The 21151-nt window shown below is 37.5% G+C and overlaps 1 protein-coding gene across 15 annotated transcripts in view; it reads right to left on the reverse strand.

Moving 5' to 3' along the window:
- DMD (dystrophin) overlaps nucleotides 1-21151 on the reverse strand; it is a 2092562-nt gene that overhangs the window by 1920390 nt on the left and 151021 nt on the right. The window lies entirely within an intron of this gene.

Below are 21151 nucleotides of genomic sequence, written 5' to 3' on the forward strand. Positions count from 1 at the left end.
CAATGATAAAACACTGAGGTCTTCTATCAAAACAAGGAAAATTGAGGACTTGCTTTTTGACTCTAATAAAGAAATTCTAATTAAAAATTAAATATATAGGAGTATCAAAATGCATCTAAGTAAACACTTTGTTATTTGATACCTTATATTTCTTTGATTCACAGCATGCATTTAAGTCTTCTGGGACTCAAGATTATTTCAAAAGGAAGGTCCAGAATAGTATATGGCATATTCCCCTATTTGTAATTATGAATTGAATAAATTGCACTGGGTTGGTAAATGTTTAAATACATTTCTAAAAATTATGAAAGTACTCATTTAACCATCTTTTTAAAAAATTTTTGGTCTTTGTATTTATAACAAGTATGCAAATTTTAAGTAGAATAATGCACACCAGGGAGTAATATTTGAAATGACTGTGAATTTTGGTCTCTGGATGTTCTTGGCCTTTGCTCATATGATTCACCACACCTTCTAGGCATGCAATTATCTCTTAACACCTCACAACCTGTCATGCAGTATGCCATTCCTTAAATGAGAATTTGCCCCAAGTATCATTATAGACTTAGCTCTTAATAATTTTAATAGAAGCATCAACCAGTAATTTCTGATGGGCAAAAAATATAAATGTTACCGTTTAAAATAGATTTTTCTTTGTGTAATCAAACCCAAACCCTCACAGTCCATTCATAACTGGAATGATCCCCTAAGATCATTTAACTCCCATAATTAAATTGTAGAAGTTAAAATATGTCCAACTTAAAATTCAACCTAACATTCAAAGCTGTATGTTAAAAGCGTGTACTGCATTTGTTTCACTGCATCTGCTGGGGAATGCACCACAAAATCCTTTATAGATATTCAGATGAGTCACTCCACTAGAAATGAAGAAGGAAGGCAGCTAATCTTGGGCTTTCATTGGTTTGATTACTATTTCAAGTTTAAATGGCTGTATGATAATTAGTGGGTGTGGAACAACCAGTATTACTCAAGGAGCAATTGCCTTTACTGAAAAACAAAGTTTTAAAGACACAAAGTAAACTCTAAGAGACAATCGATTCAGTCTTGCACACCTCCATACCATAGCTTGAAAAGGAGCAGATGTGCTAAAAATCCTGTGAGAAGATGGTTAATATTTCTTAGGGTTCAAGTAGGAAGAGAATCTCGAACATCTGCCCATATTTTTCACAATGATTTATTGCAGTGTAAAATCTACACAACCCTCCCAATCTGGAAAGTGTTCTTTTCAGGTAAGTATTTAAAACCTTAAAGTACAAAAAATAAATAAATAAATAAAACCTTAAAGTACAGTAAATTTAAATTTAAAAACTGATCGATTCTGTTTAAAAGAGAACAGACAAAAAGAATATGATTCCTAGAGACTAAAATGTTTATAACTACACTACACTAACATGGACATTGACTCCTAAATAATACAGTACACCTTTATGATTTTAAATATCTGGGTAGACATGAGTGATAATTTCAAATGAGGTTAATGTGAAATAAAAACAATGAATGCAATTATACTAGCATCTTTTTAATTTTTTATTTTAATTCTACTTAGATAACACATAGTGTAATATTAGTTTCAGGTGTACAATATGCTGATTCAACACATCCTTATACTACCTTGTGCTCATCACAACAAGGGCACTCCGTAATCCCCATCACTTATTTCACCCATCCTCACCACACCCCCCCCCACCACCTTCCCTCTGGTAACTATCAGTTTGTTCTCTGTACTTAAGAATCTGCTTCTTGATTTCTCTCTCTCTCTCTCTCTCTCTCTCATTTTTTCTCTTTGTCTTATTTCTTAAATTCCACCTAAGAGTGAAATCATATTGTATTTGTCTTTTTCTGACTGACTTGTTTCACTTAGCATAATCCTTTTAGGTCCATCCATGTCATAGCAAAAGACAAGATTTCATTCTTTTTTCATAGCTAAATAATACACCATTCTTCTTTATCCATTCAACTGAGGGACATTTGGGCTGCTTCCATATCATGGCAATTGTAAATAATGCTGCTATAAACATAGGGGTGCATGTACCCCTTACCAGCTTCTGTCTTAATAGGCCTCCATTTACCTGAATTTTTGGATACACCAAAACTTTCCATTTCCCTGTTACATTCCTGATGTACCAAGATGGCCTGCTGAAAGATCTTAATTAGAAAGCTACACTTTTAAGTTGAAATGTATGCTTTAATTTTTTTCCATATTTATTCATTTTTGAGAAAGAGAGAGAGAGCATGCACGAGCACAAGCAGGTGAGAGACAGAGAGAAACGGAGACAGAATTTGAAGGAGGCTCTAGACTCTGAGCTGTCAGCACAGAGCCCGACGTGGGGCTGAAACTCAAGAGCCGTCAGATCATGACTTGAGCCAAAGTCCGATGCTTAACCGTCTGAGCCACCCAGGTGCCCTGAACTGTATGATTCAGTCATGGACTGAAGATAGCTGCAAACATTTGTGATGCCCCTCCTAGTGAAGAGGTAAAGCCTTTGTTTCCCTTCTTTAATATGGCCTGGCTCCATGACTGCTTTGACTAAGAGAATATGGTAGAAGAAATTCTCTGTTGCTTCCCGGGTCCAGGCCTTAAGAGACTGGAAACTTACACTTCCTCCCTTCTGCATCATTTATTCTTGGACCCTCAACTGCCATGTGAGAAGTTCAACTATCCTAAGTCCACCAGGCTGGGAAGGCCATATGTAGGCACTAGGTCAGTAGTGTTGAGCCAAGTCTTCCAGTCATCCCCACTGAAGCACCAGACATGTGAGTGGAGCTGCTTTGAATTCTCCTGGCCAGCCACTTGACAGTTGGCTACCATTGCATAATCACAGTTGATACCACATGAAGTAGAAAGATCACCCTGCTGACCCATGCCCAAATTTATGACTCGCAAAAACACGAGATACAAATAGTGACTGCTGTTTTAAGCTACAAAGTTTGAACTAATTTGTTATATAGCAAAAGATAACCAGAACATATGGCTTACTAAGAGTCCTCTGTGATTGTTTCCATTCTTATTTATTTAATGACATATATACTACATAATTAGATGAAATATGAGTATAAAATAAAGCCATGTGTTCTTTCTATAAAACTCAATTAAATTTGTGGGACAAAATTAGTAAAAGGAGCTGAAGCTAAAAAAAGGCCTTCCTATGGGGGATATTATAAAACTACTCAAGGAATCTCCTTTCAGATTGTTTTGCAAATGCCTCCATGTTCTTTCTCCAGTGCACAGGAACCAAAGTGTACATGTCTCTAATCTATACGCTAAGCCCCTCAACTTCATGGTTTACTACTACTGTCCGGTTGTAAAATCCACATTCCTCATTGCTATTGCTTGAACACAAAAAACACATCTTAGAGCCTTTTTTCTAGTTGTTCATTCTACCTGGAACAATTCCCCTACAGACACCCAGCTGGCCTCAAGTCTTGCTCAGACTGCAGCTACCCAATGCAATCCATCGTGACTCTTCATTTCACACTGTGTTTCAGGTCCTGGAACACCTCAACTCCCTTACTCTACTACATCGAATTGCCATCACACTTAGATCCTTGACATATGGTGTCATTTACTAACATACCAAACTATTACTGTCCTGTGTGGAATAAGAGGGTTTCCATTGTGAAGTGAATCACAAAGGAGGAATAGATAATCATGAAGCACAGTTTCAGGACATCACATAAAACAGTGAACAAAACACTAAGGCTTTCAAACTATATTCAAGACTATGAAGAAAACCTCCAGGCTGTGACCAAGGACAGTGACAGTGTGACATCATCAACATGTATCCTAGAGTATGCTGCATCCTGGCATGGATTCCAATGGGCCAAGATGAAGCTCTCTTTGGGTATTTCTGAAGGGATGGACCAAGCACCTCGAAATGAATACAACTTATTTTCAGCCATCCTCTTTCAGGTAACCCAAAGCTTTTTCCATCTGAAATACCTAAGTTATTACAAGTCTCTGGGGTCAGTTAGATAGAAATGTTGAAGTCAACAAGTGTAAGGCAAAAAAATATACATTTTTGCTTGTGTCTCCAAAAACCCCATACATTTTAGCTGCTTATTTTTTCCCATGATATATTTATACTAAATACTGCTCCTGATTTTTATTTTAGCTAAAGAAACTGCTTACATTTGCTGTAAAATTCCAAAATGTGTTTTCTTTAAAAAATACAAAAGGAATTCAAAATATCCATGAAATCTGGTAGTAAGAGGTTTTATTTGGATATGGTAGATACTTAAATACCAGGAACAAAAGTCATGGTCTCTGCCCTCGGGAAGCTTATGGTCCTATGAACTTGGATATAAAGCCTATCTGGGATCAAATCCTAGCTTTATCACTTAATAGTGATATTATGCAAATTACTCAATTTTCTGAATCTCAATTTCCTTACCTATAAAAGGAAATTGGTAAGACCTTACTTACAGTGTGTATTCATTAAACAAGAAAAGCCAAAACAAGATTTCATTCTTTTTTATGGCTGAGTAACATTCCATTGTGTGTGTGTGTGTGTGTGTGTGTGTGTGTGTGTGTGTGTACACATCACATCTTCTTTATCCACTCATCAGTTGATGGACACTTGGGCTCTTTCCATTATTTGCCTACTGTTGGTAATGCTGCCATAAACAGGAGGGTGCATGTACCCCTTCAAATTAGTATTTTTATATCCTTTGGGTAAATATGTTACTGTAATGCACACTGGGTGCTGTATTTAAGTACTGAATCACTTAACTCTGTACCTGAAACTACTATTACAATGTATATTATCTGGAATTTAAATAAAAACTTGAAAGAAAAAAAGAAAAATCAAAACATGCTCATGCATGGGAAATCGTCCATATTAAGACCTAAAAATGATTGCTATCACTATCTTTATTTTCCTGAAATGAGCTCTTAACAAAAAAAGAATAAGGGAAAGGATATAACCATTAGCCTTCAATGAAAAATATTTTAACAATGCACCATGCTTTATAATTATCAAAAATTTTAACACAATTTTGAAAAAAGTGATCAAATAGATTCACTATACTGCTCGCTATATGGTCCTTGCATTTGTACAGGATTTTAAAAAGTATTATATTAGACTTAGAACATTTAGGTAAAAGACGGTAGAGTCATTAGTTTTCCTAGTTAACTGATGAGAAGATGGTAATAGCTCCTTGAGAGCTACACAGGTGAGTTTTGATGGATTTTTTTTTCCAAAGGGCATGTTGCATTTCTATTTAAGGTATGTATGTATGTATGTAAGAATGTATGTATGTATGTATACATTTATGTGTATTGAAGTCCACTGAACATTTTTTTTAAAGATTTTAATTATTTTTTTGAGAGGGGAGGTGGGGCAGAGAGATAGAGGAAGAGAGAGAGAATCCCAAGCAGGCTCCACACTGTCAGCACAGACAGAGGGTGGGGCTCGAACTCACATGCCGTGAGATCATGGCCTGAGCCGAAGTTGGACGCTTAACTGACTGAGCCACCCAGGCACATCAAAGATTTTTATCTGTGAAATATACTAGTTACTTAGTAATTGTCTGTAGGAAGGAGGTAAGTTCACATACAGAAAACTATTACAATATATTGCTATAACACAGAGAAAGTTATTTCTATTAAATATACTACCATTTTATGGTCATTCTCGATGTTAAAAGCTGCTTCATCCAGCAATAATATTACCACTGTAACTCATCAGAAAACCTACTCTCGCTTTCCCTCAAATATACAGTCACTTCAAGCAAATGTACAGAAAAACACACTAGAATACAGTTTAGGAACTAACGAAAATTTTAAAAGCAACAATCCCACTGGGAAGGCAAAAGGTTAGGTGTCCAGAAAAAAAAAAAAATTGGACATTAGGCAAGGAAAATTTTCAGCAGTTTTAAAAATTACTTCCAAGTTGTTTCAATTAACACATGTAGATGGTGCTGTATTCATCATGCACACTTGATTCAGATATGAACTGTCTTGGTTATAAATCATTTATGTTTCAGAGCAAAGAATATGTACTAAAAATGGCTGTATTTCACAAGGGATACTAAATTCTCTGTTTTTATTTAGTACTTTACTGCCACACAATTTTCCAAAAAGGAATACAAAACCACGAACTAAAACAAAGTGAAAATGTATACAAATGGGGATATTTGAATTAGCTCAATGGAGATATTCCTAAAAAGTGTTTAAGAATAAAACCGAAATATATAATAAGGTAAAAAAAATACTATGAAAAGTGTCGTTTAAAGGGATTTTACTAAAAGCAGTGTGCCACATTAATGCTCACTTTACCTTTGTTGTAAAATTAAATTTTGTATATTGGTTTTGCAATAAGCAAGACTCATCCGTTCTCTTGATAATCCAAATTCTCAGGAATCTTTAAAAAGTAGCACAGATAACTTCTTTCACTTTTAATAGGTGAAAAAGAACTGCAGAAAGGCCCCCAAATCCTTAGTACTAGGTAGGTCGCATGATGCAAACAATGCATCTAATCAATAAAAAGAAATGGCAATCCTGACATACTGTTCCTTCTGGTTTATTTCTAAAGCTACAGCCAAGAAGTTGGCAAAATATCAGTTATTTCCATTCAATTTATCTCCTTCAAGCATTCTGTATTTTAATAAATAACGTTTCCTTTGAGCATTAGTAAAATGCTAAACGTAAAAAAAAAAAATACTTTAAAAATCTAACAATCAGCAGCAACGCTCACGGTGTTAGAACTTCTAAAACAGGGAGTGTCTTCTAGTTTCTGAATTCACACCAATCAGTTTATAAACAATAATCCTGAATCTTTCTACTCTCCTGCCACAAAGATGGAATGTTTCATATCTTGTTTTGCTTTGGTTTTCCTTAGATTAGAAAACACCAAAATGAGGAGGAAAAACATGTTCTGTCTCCCTGGGCCCATTTTTGTTTTTTTCTCTTAAATCTTGCTGCCAATTACATCGACTTTTGTTTGTAGGAGTTTTGTTTGTAGGAGTGTTTGTATTTGTTCCTTTGTACACGGACTCCCTTTACGGGGTCTTTTGCCAACTCATTCTATTATCCTTTTAGAATATGGTCAAAGACAATCCCATATTACAATCCAATTTTCATTTTTAAGAAGGTACTGGAATTGTTCACACACAGTTTAAAAGGATATCTTTCCTCACCTTTCACTTATTAAAAGAAAGTGATAACAATGACATTCTTATTCTGAGTGACTTAATCACATTTTCTTATCTATGTGATTTTTTTATCTGATTTTTTTCATCTAATTTAAGTTATGAGAGACATGACCTGATTACATATTATGTCCTTTTTCCAAAAGCACAATTCAAAAACTTACTTTAATTTTAGCTTATTTTCTAAACTGTTCACATGGTTTCACACACCTCTATCCTACTTTATGGCTACTGATAATAATGTCAACTTTTCCATTATTTTAATGAACATAATACTTCTCGTTCACTTCCTCAAAAATAGATGCCTTTATGATTTGGGAGGGCAAGTATCTTGTGTTTGTTTTTTACTTTCCCCTTCTGTTGACCGAATCTATTAATAATCTTCACAATACCAATCTAGGTTGCAATTTAGACTATGTTCATAAGCATTTCAAATCCAGATGCCTCCACAGGAGGCTCAGGCCTTAAAGAAATGCAGCCACTTGGAACCAGTGCTGTCCTCCAAATCGCTGAGCCTCTCTGAAACATTAATTAAAATCCCTGGCAAAGAAATATGCAGATATACGACCTATCTGCAAAGAATGGTTAGCTACTGATGGCTGAATGTTTTACTATTTCTATTTTTAATATAATATTTTTAACTGAGAACTGAGGGTTGATGGGGGGTGGGAGGGAGGAGAGGGTGGGTGATGGGTATTGAGGAGGGCACCTTTTGGGATGAGCACTGGGTGTTGTATGGAAACCAATTTGACAATAAATTTCATACATTAAAAAAAAAAAGAAAGAAAGAAAATATATAACATTTTTGGCAACATCAAAGCCTTAATCAAAGGAATGATGAAAAACAAACATGGGCACCTGGCTGACTCAGTCGGTACTACATATGACTCTTGATTTCGGGGTTGTGAGTTCAAGCCCCACAATGGGCATAGAGCTTACTTTAAAAAAAAAGGCAGAATCAGAACTACACCTAAAGAGAACCAACTGGTAGTTGCCAGAGGGGAGGGGGTGGGGGGATGGGCAAAATGGGTGGAGGAGATAGAGGCTTTCAGTTAGGGAATGAATTAAGTCATGGGAATAAAAGGCACAGCCTAAGGAATAGAATCAATGATTTTTAATAGTCTTATATTGTGACAGATGGCAGCTACTTGGGGTGAACATAGCATAAGGTATAAACTTGTCGAATCACCATGTTGTACATCTGAAACTCATGTAACATTGTGTGTCAACTATACTCAAAAAAAAGTGCTACGGGGCGCCTGGGTAGCTCAGTGGGTTAAGTGTCCGACTTCGGCTCAGGTCATGATCTCACAGTCCGTGAGTTCGAGCCCCATGTCGGGCTCTGTGCTGACAGCTCAGAGCCTGGAGCCTGCTTCAGATTCTGTATCTCCCTCTCTCTCTGTTCTTCCCTCGTTCATGTTCTATCTATGTCTCAAAACTAAATAAACATTAAAAAATTTTTTTAAAAACTGCCAACAAAACCCATCAAGTATCTGCTGTGTCTTAGAAAGCACAGTACGTACGTACACACACACACACACCCTAAACTAAAAAGAATCTCTCTCATTTTTGAAAATGTCCAAAAACACTGTTCATCTGACCCTCGGAGGAAAAGGAATCCATTTCTTTTCGTGTTCTTTATTAGATCCAAGTTTTCCCTAATGGTCCAAAAAGCTAAGGATTGTACTTGTATCAACTGCCACAGTATTCACTGGTGAGTAAGACTTCCCCCCACCTCAAGACACATGTCTAACAGGATGCAGATATTTTAGGACTTTGATATTTCAAAGATCAAATAGGGTACCTGTCTTCAAAAAATTTACAAAGAACTTCCATGCATATGGTATATGCTAAACTAGATCACAGAAGACTTGCATTTGGCCTAAACAGTGGAAAGAAGATTAATTGTGGGGGATGACACTTTAAAGACAATACTTTAAAGATCTGGAAGACTGACAGATTTTAATAAAAAGGGGAAGGGTGAGAGCAGAAGGATCATTGCTTTAAGAAGAGGGATAAATATAAGTAATATGTTCTTGGTGATGGGCAATTCTGCCTATTTTCATTTCTCTATTTAGGATATAGCTACCTTTACCCTAGAGTATATCTTAATATACCCTAATCTGCTTCCTCTAGGCCAAAGTCTAAATCATCAAATATACAATAAGAAATCTATTTAGAGTATGCAATTCTCTAAGTGCACAGAAGGATACCATGAGAAACTGTATCAAATGCCTTAAAGGCACTGACCTGGTCTACAAATGAGAACTTTTGGGTACCTTCAAGGAAGTATTACATCCTCTTTTAAGTCTTTTAAAATTATTACTTTAATAACGTATTATATCATAAAAGATACACAGAACTGATATCCAACGGAAGACTATGTTTGGTAGTTAAAATTCTTTATAAGTTAATATAGTATTTAAATTCCTTTATGTGGTATATTTGATTCCTAGGGCTGCTATAACAAACTGGGTCTTTAAAAGAATAGTAATTTATTCTCTCACAGAATTATTCCAGCCATGCTATCCTTGGGCTGACACAGTGAATGTTTCTGACTTCCGGCATTCAAACTCTATTTCCCTTCTGGCCAGGAGGCTAGAAATCCTAAATCAGAATTTTGGCCTGTTGGCAGGGCCATGCTCTCTCTGAAGGCTCTACCGGAGAATCTATCTAATGCCTCTCTTGGTTTCTGGTATTGCCAACAATTCTTGGCTTGCCAGCAATTTCTTGGCTCACAAACCCATCACCCATGTTTCTCCTTCTGTTTTCACACGCCATTCTCCCTGTTGCCTTCTCTGTATCTTCTCTTGTCGTCTTTTAAGGATATTAGTCATGTTAGATTAAGGGACCACGCTATCCCAGTGTGACATCACCTTAATTCTATCCACAGCAACTCCATTTCCTAACAAGGTCACATTTTTGAAGTTGTGACAAGGACATGAGTTGGGAGAACAGGGTACCCTCCAACCCAGTACACACAGTAATGCAACCCTCAGTGAATTGGCTCCTGTCAGTCTCTCAGTTCTCAATTCCACCTCCTACTCTCACATCGAACTTAACAGGCAAACAAAACACGGGTATAAATGAAAAGCAGTACCTGGCTGATTAAAGAAGAAAGAGGCCAAAGAGTAAACAGGTGTGGATTTGGTGGACAGAGATGTCATGTTATAGTACAAAGCTCTCAAAGTACACAGAAACCAAAAATAACTCATTTAGATCAAGCACAACCATGGTAATAAAAAGTCGTTACCTTATGACTTTACACAAAATGATGACCTATGTATTTCTGTGCTGATCACTCAGAATGCTTGTGTTTACATGTAGAACATTCTACTTTTATTTCAGGTCGAAAGGCTCTGGAGTCCATTAAAGTATTTGTTTGTCTCCTGCAGCCTGTGCTCTCCAGCCTCTCTGTCTGGCCCTGTGCCTACCTGAGGGATTTAGGAAGCTTCCAGTGAGGGTCCCAGCATGAGCAGCTTCATCAGAAACTGCCGTGGCTGTGGTTTCAAGCCTGGTTCTTGCACTGTTTCTCAGGACCCATGGTCTGCCCTATGTATGCTCCAGTAAGTTGTTTCCCTCTTCAGTCCTGTGAGGCCTGAACTTGTAACTGGAAAGAGCTCTTTGACTTCCCGATCCTATCTTCCTGGACTGGCACCCTGACCCTCCATTTGCCATGGTCAGAATGAGGTGTGCAATCGATAGATAATCCTGACACTGTGCTCTATTTCTTCACTTTATCTACGAACCCAAGATCCCAAAACCTTTGCCAACCGCTGGTGACTATCAGGTGTATCAACCTGTTATGAAACACACTTGTTGGTGACAAAGGGGAACATCACCTCCCTCCTGTTTCTCAGACCTAGTGCCCCAGGACTCCAGTGAATTGCCCTACCCCCGGTCTATCCAGTCTCTAGAACCCAGTTATCCCTCATTTGGTGATGTACATGAACCAAACTCCATTTAAATCACATTAATCTGCCCAGGACTCTCATTTTTCAATCAAACTGACATTTTAAATGTCAAATGACTTATAGTATGTCACTTGAGTGATCATGTCAACATATTCCCTTCTATTTAGGAGATGAACTATCTGCTTACATCAATATTTTTAAATACTGAAGGAAGCAAGTGTCAAAAGTATGTACATTAATGATGAATTTACTACTTTGATATCCCACATGCCTAAAATATAGAAGTCATATTTCCAATAAAGCTCAGCCTCCAATAAGTTACTATAGCAGCCAAAATTGGTAGGTAACATTCACTAGATATCCACCACATATGAAGAATTATACAAAACTGCATCATATCATATTCACGTCACTGTTATTGCCACTTTACAAACACAGATTTAGTGACGTTCTGGCACTTTTTCAGCATTACAATTAAAAGCATGGGAATTTCTCATTCAGAATAAGCAGCAAGTTAGGGGGTAATCAGAATTTTTGTATCCCTTGAAAGTTCTTATGTTGAAACCAAATCCATATGCGATGGTATCAGGAGCTGGGGGCTTCGGGAGATGATGAGGTCATGAGGGCAGACCCCCTCAAGAATGGAATTAGTACTTTCATAAAAGGGACCCCACTGAACTCATCCCCCTTTCCACTGTGTGAGGACGATGAGAGAGAAGACAACTGTGAACTAAGATGGAGGTCCTCACCAGACACCAAATCTGCCGTCACCTTGATCTTGGACTTCCCAGCCTCCAGAAATATGAGAAACAAATTTCCATTGTATTAAGCCACCTGTTCTATGGTATTCTATTACAGCAGCCTGAATGGACCGAGAGAGTGGGTGTGCCCTACCTCCTTGCTACCCATTCGATCCTCCAGCTTTCTCTTACAACTTTAAAAATAAGATCAACATCCTACCTATAAAGTTTTGATGCTTTGCACTTTTAATGTTCCAGATTTCTTTACTATTTGTGCATGTGACAATGAGTCTGACCAACAGTGGCCCCAAGCCCACCACTAAGTGAAGCCTTGCAAAAGCAGTGGCTTCCACACACCTTCCCGAAAGCACCTCTTCCACGGTCAGACTTAGCAGACCAGCTTCTCGGATTTTCACACAAACTGAACTTTTCTATCCACACCATCTTTGGGTGACGTGGTTAGTGTCTCTGACTTCCTGCTTTCAAACTCCCCTTCCTCAGCTCTAAAGCTCATATTGAAGGCTATTATTCTCACTGTATCTGAAATGTTTTTATGTATTGACTGAACCATTCGTTTCTCATTCCTGAAATTTTTTTCTAACGTCTATGTTCATCACCTTCATAATCTTCTTGATAAAAATAACAACAACGTGGGGCACCTGGGTGGCTTAGTTGGTTAAGCATCTGACTTCAGCCCAGGTCATGATCTAGCCATTGCCGAGTTTGGGCCCCACATCGGGCTCTGTGCTGATAGCTCAGAGCCTGTTTCAGACCCCATGTCTGTCTGTCTGTCTCTCTCTCTCTGCCCTTCCCCCACTCATGCTCTGTCTCTCTCTCAAACATTAAAAAAATAATAAAATAGAACAACAGCAACAACAGGCCAACCTCCACACTATATGGCCCCTTCAGGGAACTAAAAGAAAGTTATCCACTGGGGTAGACTCAGCCACCAGAACCAGTCAGGACAAGGACAATGCATTTATGTGAAAGAAGGCTCTACTTCCTCAGGGCAGATGCAGTTACATGCCAGGGAGCATAGCTTGGATGCCTTTATGGAAGGCTGGATTTCAGCCTCACCTGCCCCACCTCATACCCCTGGCCCAAACATGCCTGGGCAATGAAAAAGAGCACAATGGTACATGACATCCTTAAATACATTCCATTGAAATAAATAAGTAACTTTGGTAAGGCAAAGTCAAATTCAAAAATCTATTATTAGAAAGCCAAAGAAAACATTCTAAAGTCCTTCAGTGATCTTAGATGGTAAAGTCTGATTAAGACATTAAATACCAATATCTGACCCCATGTATCAAGGATAAATGTGATTCTTTCAAAGGAAGTTTTCTAGCTATCAAGGGTTTACTATCTCTGCAAAATCTACATGGTAACATTTGTCTTGCATGGCCAGTGACAATCTATTAAAGTCACAGAGACAGTATTAGCCACCTTTAATCTGGTATAATAAAATTTAAAGACCAAACTTGGAGTTTTTACACTTTTATCATAATGAGATTAGAACAATATAAATGAATTAAATTCCCAACCTTGGTGTTAAATGTTCACTTTTATTTTAACAATCATGCTGAAATTTTGTAACACATTTGATATTACAGATTACTTTGCATTGGCATAGCATTTTATTGTTTACAGAGCATTTCACATATCTCATTTAATATTTAACCAAAACATTAAATGGAAAATTACTGATCCCATTCTACAGATGAAAATTTGACTCTCAGTGTACTTAAATACCCTTTTTTTTCAGAGCAACACAGGGCTTCTGATTTTATCCAAAATCCTCATCACTGACTTCATTCACTGAGCACTGTTCTGAGAGCATTCCCAAGCCACGTTTCCTTCCCAAGGCAGCCTTTAAACTCTTATTGCCGCATGACAGAATTCCTCCTTCCCATATCACAAAACCTATCTTGGACTCTAACACTACCATGTCCAAGCATGGAAATAATTTAGCTCACCAGGCTTCGGTGTTTATTTCTTGTTTGTCACTTTCACCAAATTATGTTCCTTCTGCTTCCCTAAGTTAACAGTTAACCTGCTTCTGGAACTCTGCCCTAACTTTCCTGAAGTTATGCAGCTACTAAGCTATTTTACATTCATATTTCCAAAATTAATATCTCATCATGGAGTAATTAGAACTAGAAATGAGCCTTAACACACTATATCTTTGGATGAGGAATGTGGGAGTAAGTGACCTGGGAGAAAAGAGGCAAAGAGAGAGAGAAGCTGTTGGGGGGACAGTAACTGTGGTACAAACACTGTTCTAGAGTCTGAGGCTGTAAGTTCAAATCCCACAGTGACAACTGCAAGGTTTGTAATTTGTAACGTGTAGAATTTACATGCCTTTTTTCTTTTTAACGTTTCTTTATTTTTGAGAGAGAAAGAGAGACAGAGTACAAGCAGGGGAGGGGCAGAGAGAAGGGGAGACACAGAATGTAAAGCAGGCTCCAGGCTCTGACCTGTCAGCCCAGAGCCTGACGCGGGGCTCAAACTCATGAGCGGTGAGATCATGACCTGAGCTGAAGTCCAACGCTTAACTGACTGAGCCACCCAGGTGCCCCTACATTCCTTTTTGGTAACAGACTGGTAATAAAAACTACCTGTCACACAAGGTTTTATAGAAAATCCCATAGGATAACTATGTGAAAACTCTTTGAAAGTATCAAGTGTCATTCAAATATCAAAGACCATTTCGGGCGCCTGGGTGGCTCAGTCGGTTAAGTGTCCAACTTCAACTCAGGTCATGATCTTGGCAGTTTGTGAATTTGAGCCCCACTTCGGGCTCTGTGGTAACAGCTCAGAGCCTGGAGCCCGCTTCGGATTCTGTGTCTTCTCCTCTCTCTGCCCCTGCCATGATCATGCTCCATCTCTCAATAATAAATAAACGTTAACTTTTTTTAAATATCAAAGACCATTTTAATAATTAGCTTGTGAGCAAATGATTAAGGACCAAGACTGCCAAACATATACTTAAACCAATGAAGTAAAGGCTTTAGAGCATAGCCATGACACGACTCAATCATGTTTAACAAGAGTAATCTTATAGGACACTCTGAAAGGGAAAGAAAGAATTAGTGAGAAAATGGAGGTGAAATCCTAGACCAGGATAATAGCCACTAGAATATGAAGAAAGGGAATGGACGTCAGTAACATGTCAAATGCAGGTTTGATAGGAATTGACAGTAAAAACAACGAAAAATATATGAAACTTACTCCAAGATACCAGGTCCAAAGGACTGGAAGACTCAGGACCCGTTGCTAGAATAGTGGGAGCAAGTCAGAGAAAACTTCAAGAATCAGAAAGCATATACACGTTGTTTAGTTTTGGGTATTTTGAGAGCTACAACCTAAAAGATGTAGACTGGTCTATGCTGAATACATCTAAGTCACTATGAGCCCTCTGTTTTAATGCTCCTTTTGGCATTTTCAAATCCTCATTTAACTTCATGTAAAATTTTCATTGCTTGTACATTTGTGTAAGAAATTCATGTCATGTGTTTGTGCTCCAAACATTTTTCGTCCTCTAATAAGTTTTACTGCTCCTGAGAATGACCTACAATATTAGGTTATTATTTGTTGTATTTGTCTAGCAACAGCATAAACTACTGATCGATGTGTGTCATTTTAGGCGTCTCTAATAATGAAACTGAAGGCAAGTCCACTTCTGTTACAGTTCTGCAGCTCACAGAAGGCAAAGCACATTTCCATCTTCCCTTGGCTTCACTTAACATGTGTTGGAAAAAATATACAATTTTAAAAGGAACCCTTAACATATCTACCTTCACATTAAGTAGTGTGGTATGTCAGGCCAGTAACAAATATGAAAATGATGGAATAAGATCCTTACAGAATAGATTTATAGAATGCCTCGTCAGTAAAGAGGCCACTCAAAAAGATACACAAGTTTTAGGCAAAAACTGCTCAGGATCACATTGCTCCCCTTATTCATAATGATAAGGCAATTGATCATGTAACTGCAAGAGTGATGCAATGCAAGTTAGAAGTTCTTCAAGGTAAATACATTTTCAATTTCCAGAGCGCAAAGAGCAAATCGACCCACTCGTGTGTTTTCCAAGACAAAAACTTAGAAAGTTGTCAGGTTCTCATGAGCCTCTCCTACCCACAGCCAATATGTTGCTTAATGTTGTGAGTTCTTTTTTGTTGTATTGCATGTCTTAATAACTCTTTTCCCTTCCCTTGCCAAAATGAAACCCATATGTTCCCCCCCACCACCACATGGTTCTCCAGCAAATACTGTAGCTACTATTCCCACTTATTTTTATACATTTAATTTTTGTACACTAATTCCAAAGTCACTTCGTCTCTTGAAATTTGCAAAACTGTTAGAGATCAAGTCTGGTTCATGCCCTGAAAGGGTGTTTAATTACTTGAACTTAAGGCACAATATTCCAAACACACGCAAAATGGACAGAATGTACACAAAGCAAATTTTTCACAAAAGTGGGCAAAAACATGTGCCGAATTCATCTGTAGCTGCCAGAAATAAAAAAATAAAAAAATAAATAAATACAATTACTTAATTTTGAAAAGCCAGGCCATTTCTAAGCTTTAAACTACCTTTGGAAACTTGACAACTTAAATTTTATTTACTTGAGAAGGACAGGACTGACTCTTTAATTGAAATCATCATTCTTGATCCTTAACCAATTTAAAGATCTATAAATTCACTTTGAGATGATCAATCATACACAAATGATAAACTCTAGTGATATAGTAGCTCACGAATGCCCTGGTTTAGTTTCTAAAAACAGACAACCTAGTTGTACAAGTACCATGTGTCTCTATATTTCAAAGTATAAACTCTTCTTAGGGGTAGTTATTACTACACTATTTTCACAACATACCTTTGCATCAGGCACCAAAAAAAACAGTAGTATCAGTCAGAAAATAAGAGGCCAAATTAATAATGTACAGGGCTGAAATGCAAACCTGAAGTGCTGAAAGGTGTTCTAGCCCAGGAGGGCCCACAGACCCTCAGTAACCCTGCCTTCTTTCCTCTTCTGGGCTGATGGCAAGCATGCCTATTACATTCCTGTACTTGCCTACCGAGTCCAGATGGGACCTTCTCATCGTTTCAGTCCAAGAAGATACTACCAATTAATTAGAGTTGGCACTTGAGGTTGTCCTCTGCTTTCTTTTTCTTTTTGGCACCCAGACCAAGCTAAATTAAAAACTTATTAAACATCTCTTCAGTGAGATATTATGAAATTTCAAGACATGACTGCTTACATCTCCAGATTTCTAACTATAAGGGAATGAAGTTCAGGATGGAACTTACATGTGGTTAGTAGTGTATAGCTTTCTACTTCATCCTAGTGAACTCGCCGACTTTAATAAGTAATTCTCAAGACAACATGTCCTCACCATCCTGACAAACCCACAGAACTTCTGCTCCTTCCTCCTACATGTCAGTTGGGTTTCATCACTCCACGAGAAAAATCACAATTTTCTTTCTGTTCTGTGAGTTCATAATTGGAAGTGGGAATAAGAAGTTGGGGGGAAAATCCCTTAAACTTCTGCAACAGAAACAGACCACCTTTTACTTCTGCCTAGTTTTAGCACATTCAATAAACAAGAACATCCATCAAAGACTATTTCTGTAGCCTGAGGACATGTGGAGAGTGCAGGGGAACAATGCTAGCCTTCTTTTTTTCGAGCCTTTTTTCATAATCCACAACTATCTTTTGGAAGTGTGATTTATAACTATTAACTCAACAATGAAGAACTCCAACCATTCCGCCTAAATAAGCAGAGAAAGTTAGAATGAATATAAACAAGAATAGGAGATATGAATAAAATGCATTTTAGAGAAGTTCGGCAATAAATTATTTCTCAAATGACTGACAACAGAGAACCACAATTCCATCTGTGTGTGTGTGTGTGTGTGTGTGTGTGTGTGTTTTATCCCAGTTACTCTAGGTAGCAATATATAAAAACATATTAAAATAAGTACCACAGTCTACTATGGTGACTGTAGTTAACAATACTATATTGCATGCTGGCAAGTTGCTACAAGAAGAGATCTTAAAAGTTCTCATCACACACACAAACAAATTAACTATGTATGGTGACGGATGTTATTGTGGGGATCATTTGTTGTCATATCAGAATATATATAAATATCGAATCACTATCTTGTGTACCTGAAACTAATACAACATTATATGTCGATTATACGTCAATAAAAAAATAAGTACCAGAACAGAGTTAGTCGTAAACTAAGGGGAAAAGAGAAGATTCTGCCATTGCCAATGCTATTTCACGCAAACAAAATAGAACGAAGGAGGTCACATAAGAAGAAAACAAAGGCATCAAGTGAAAAGAGTAATGAAAAGAAAACATACAGTAGGGGATGATAGGGTGTTAAAAGACAACCTCCTTCCCCCACTGCCAAGAAAAAAGGCTGCAGGAGAGCAGAAACTGAGGATAAGGTAAGCTCTGAAGTTTTGATATATAGGAAGAGAGGACAGTAACTGAAAGTGAGTAATGGCGTTGTTTTAGGAACAGAATGGGAGATTGAGGGCGGCTTTGTGAACTGATTGGAAAGGATGGTGCAGGAAGGGAAGCGCTCAGTGTGGGAACTGGGAGATGGTATAAGATACAGGAATACCAGGCCAGGAGAGACTGCAGCAGTGCAGACCAGATTTTTAAAATATGACGGAGTGATTGATATAGGTGGGATAGTAGTCTGGATGTTAGAAGGAAACATATCTCAACATTATCATTATCAGTCATCACGGAGAAAGGGAAAGGAATAATTTAACAGGAAAGATACGTTTGCAGGAAATTAAAAGTGAAGTAAGATATATGAGAAGATGTGAGAAAGAGATCAACAGAGAATTTTTCTTCAAAAATAAAATGGAAGTAAATTTGAGAAGTATTTCTCTTCTCAAATAGTAATCAATACTGTTAAATCAATTAAAACGTCTACTAAAAAAGCACAGCACAATTTTCCATGTGCAGATGAATTCAATGACGAAAAGACTTGATTTCTAAATCCGGAACAAATGGATGTATTTTGATTTATACAGCTTTCAGGTTACTATTCTAGTAAATATTTCAGTGAAATTACTTCCTACATTTGTTTGGCATTATGGAATATGCATCTAAAAATGCATGTACCCTGGTTTGTACATTTAGATCTACTTTTAAGTAAATTTCCCGATTCTGTCATTTTTGCTCTGTTCAGTTCAAATGTTCTGTAGTGAAAAGAACCTTGGACTACAAATCTTGGTTGGGCTTCATTTGTTGAGTATGTGTGTATACACACACACACTCATCCCCCCCCCCACACACACACACGCTCCTTTGATGGACATGAATAGGTAGTTGAAACTAAGTTGTTTTTTACTCTTCTATCAAATAAAAGTTTAGATTCTACCTAAGTAAATCTAGAAGGCTGTTAAAGGACTATTAGCACATTGGAAAGTAGTTTAAAGCAGAAAAAGCACCATCAACATCCACCTATTATTCACTGATTTACTTATCCATTCCACAATTTAAGTATCCACTAGGGATCAGGCATGGTCTGTGTTCTGAGATTACATCTCTGAATGAGACTAATATTGTCCCTGCCCTCCCATTATAAATGTATTGATATTATTAACAAACGACCTATTTCTGAGAGATCCTGAGCATTCTTACCATGCTGAGAAGCAATGCTTGGGCAATTTTTGCTGAACAACATTAAATACCATAATTATGGAAACTGAGGGGTAATTCAGGTTATTGTCTGGTGTTCAGGTAATTTTTCTGTTTTCATTCTTCTATGGATTTTAATGTAAACAAACTAACTCTTACCTCAGGGGCCCCCGGGTGGCTCAGTTCAGCATCCAACTTTTGACCTCGGCTCAGAACACGATCCCAATGCACTGTTGATGAGGTTGAGCTCCATATCGGGCTCTATGTTGACAATGTGGAGCCTGCTTGGGATTCCCCCTCTCTGCTTCTCTCCCACTCATGCTCTCTCAAAATAAATAAACATTAAAGAAACACGTTTACTTAAGGTCTTCCTCACTGCACACCTTCCGGCAGCACCATTCACTCTAGAATGTGATATGAACGGCATGCCCTGGAGTTTGTGTGCTAAGTAGGACCACTTCAATTTCTCTTTTTCAGTTTGATTAATAATACTTGGAAATATTTCAACTGTGTATTATAAAACAAATTTGGACTTACAAGAAAACTTCAGAAATTAAATCACATATTCCCATATACCCTTCACCCAGAAACTTTTTTTTTTTTAAACTTTACTTCATCTGAAGTATAATTTCTCTTTTGTCTGTACTTTAGGCCCAATTTCTACTCAGAAGAACAACTGTGTAATGGAAATCCCTTTAAACGTGCTGGGCATCCAAAAGTAACTTTGGGGAAAGTCTGAGTATAAAGCAGTAAGATGGCTTATTGTATTTATCTTCAATCACAGGGGACCGAAACTTCTCATAGAAACACCATGTATGGCAAGAGCAGTGCCAAAGAACTTAAAGCTTGGACCTGGGAACAAGATGGCCCAGGGTCAGTAAGGGGAGAATAATATCGTGTATCTTTTAAAGGTTTTTGGAGCGTTAAATGAGTTAATATTTACAAAGTGCTTAGAATAGTATCTGGCACAATGTAAGCACCATTAATGGGTGATACAAATAATTTGACAGGCAAACCAAGAGCACTCATTCTGTTTTGTAACATCAGACCATGGCTACATCTAACCTCTAAAATAATGGGAAATATTGGTGGAAACAGAGAGAAGCACATGTCTCAGTGTACTTAGGTGTTTATTTTATTTCTAAATTTCCAGGGCTCTATAGGATGTAGTGAAATCAGAATGTCTCATTCAACTAGGCTTACCTTTAAAGGCAAACATACAACGTGATGGTTGCTGTCATTATATAATATACAAAAGTAGCTTCATTCATTGTTTATTTTTTAACATCATAAGGAGCCTTGGGATCCTCTAATACTGCCCAGTCTTAATTCTTACCTTCATTCTTACTTTATGGCAGTGGGGACGGTAGATATAGAGCTCAAGTGTTTTTGGCAATCTGTAGATCATAAGCCATACCCTGAACACTGGTTTTCAGATTAAATACTAGAAAATTCTTGACATATTGAGTCTTATTAACTTGAATTCAGATAATTTAGGTCTTAAGATAAATTTAAATTTACCATATTTGGAAATATCAAGGTAAGTAAACATGATGGGGGAAAAAAAGCCACATGAGTCCTCTTGGGAAATAACAGAAAAGAGGTAAATGGAAGGTGGAAAAGGACAGTGGAAAGCAAAAAAGTAGA

Source organism: Acinonyx jubatus, chromosome X (genome assembly GCF_027475565.1).
Source record: "Acinonyx jubatus isolate Ajub_Pintada_27869175 chromosome X, VMU_Ajub_asm_v1.0, whole genome shotgun sequence".
NCBI lineage: Eukaryota > Metazoa > Chordata > Mammalia > Carnivora > Felidae > Acinonyx > Acinonyx jubatus.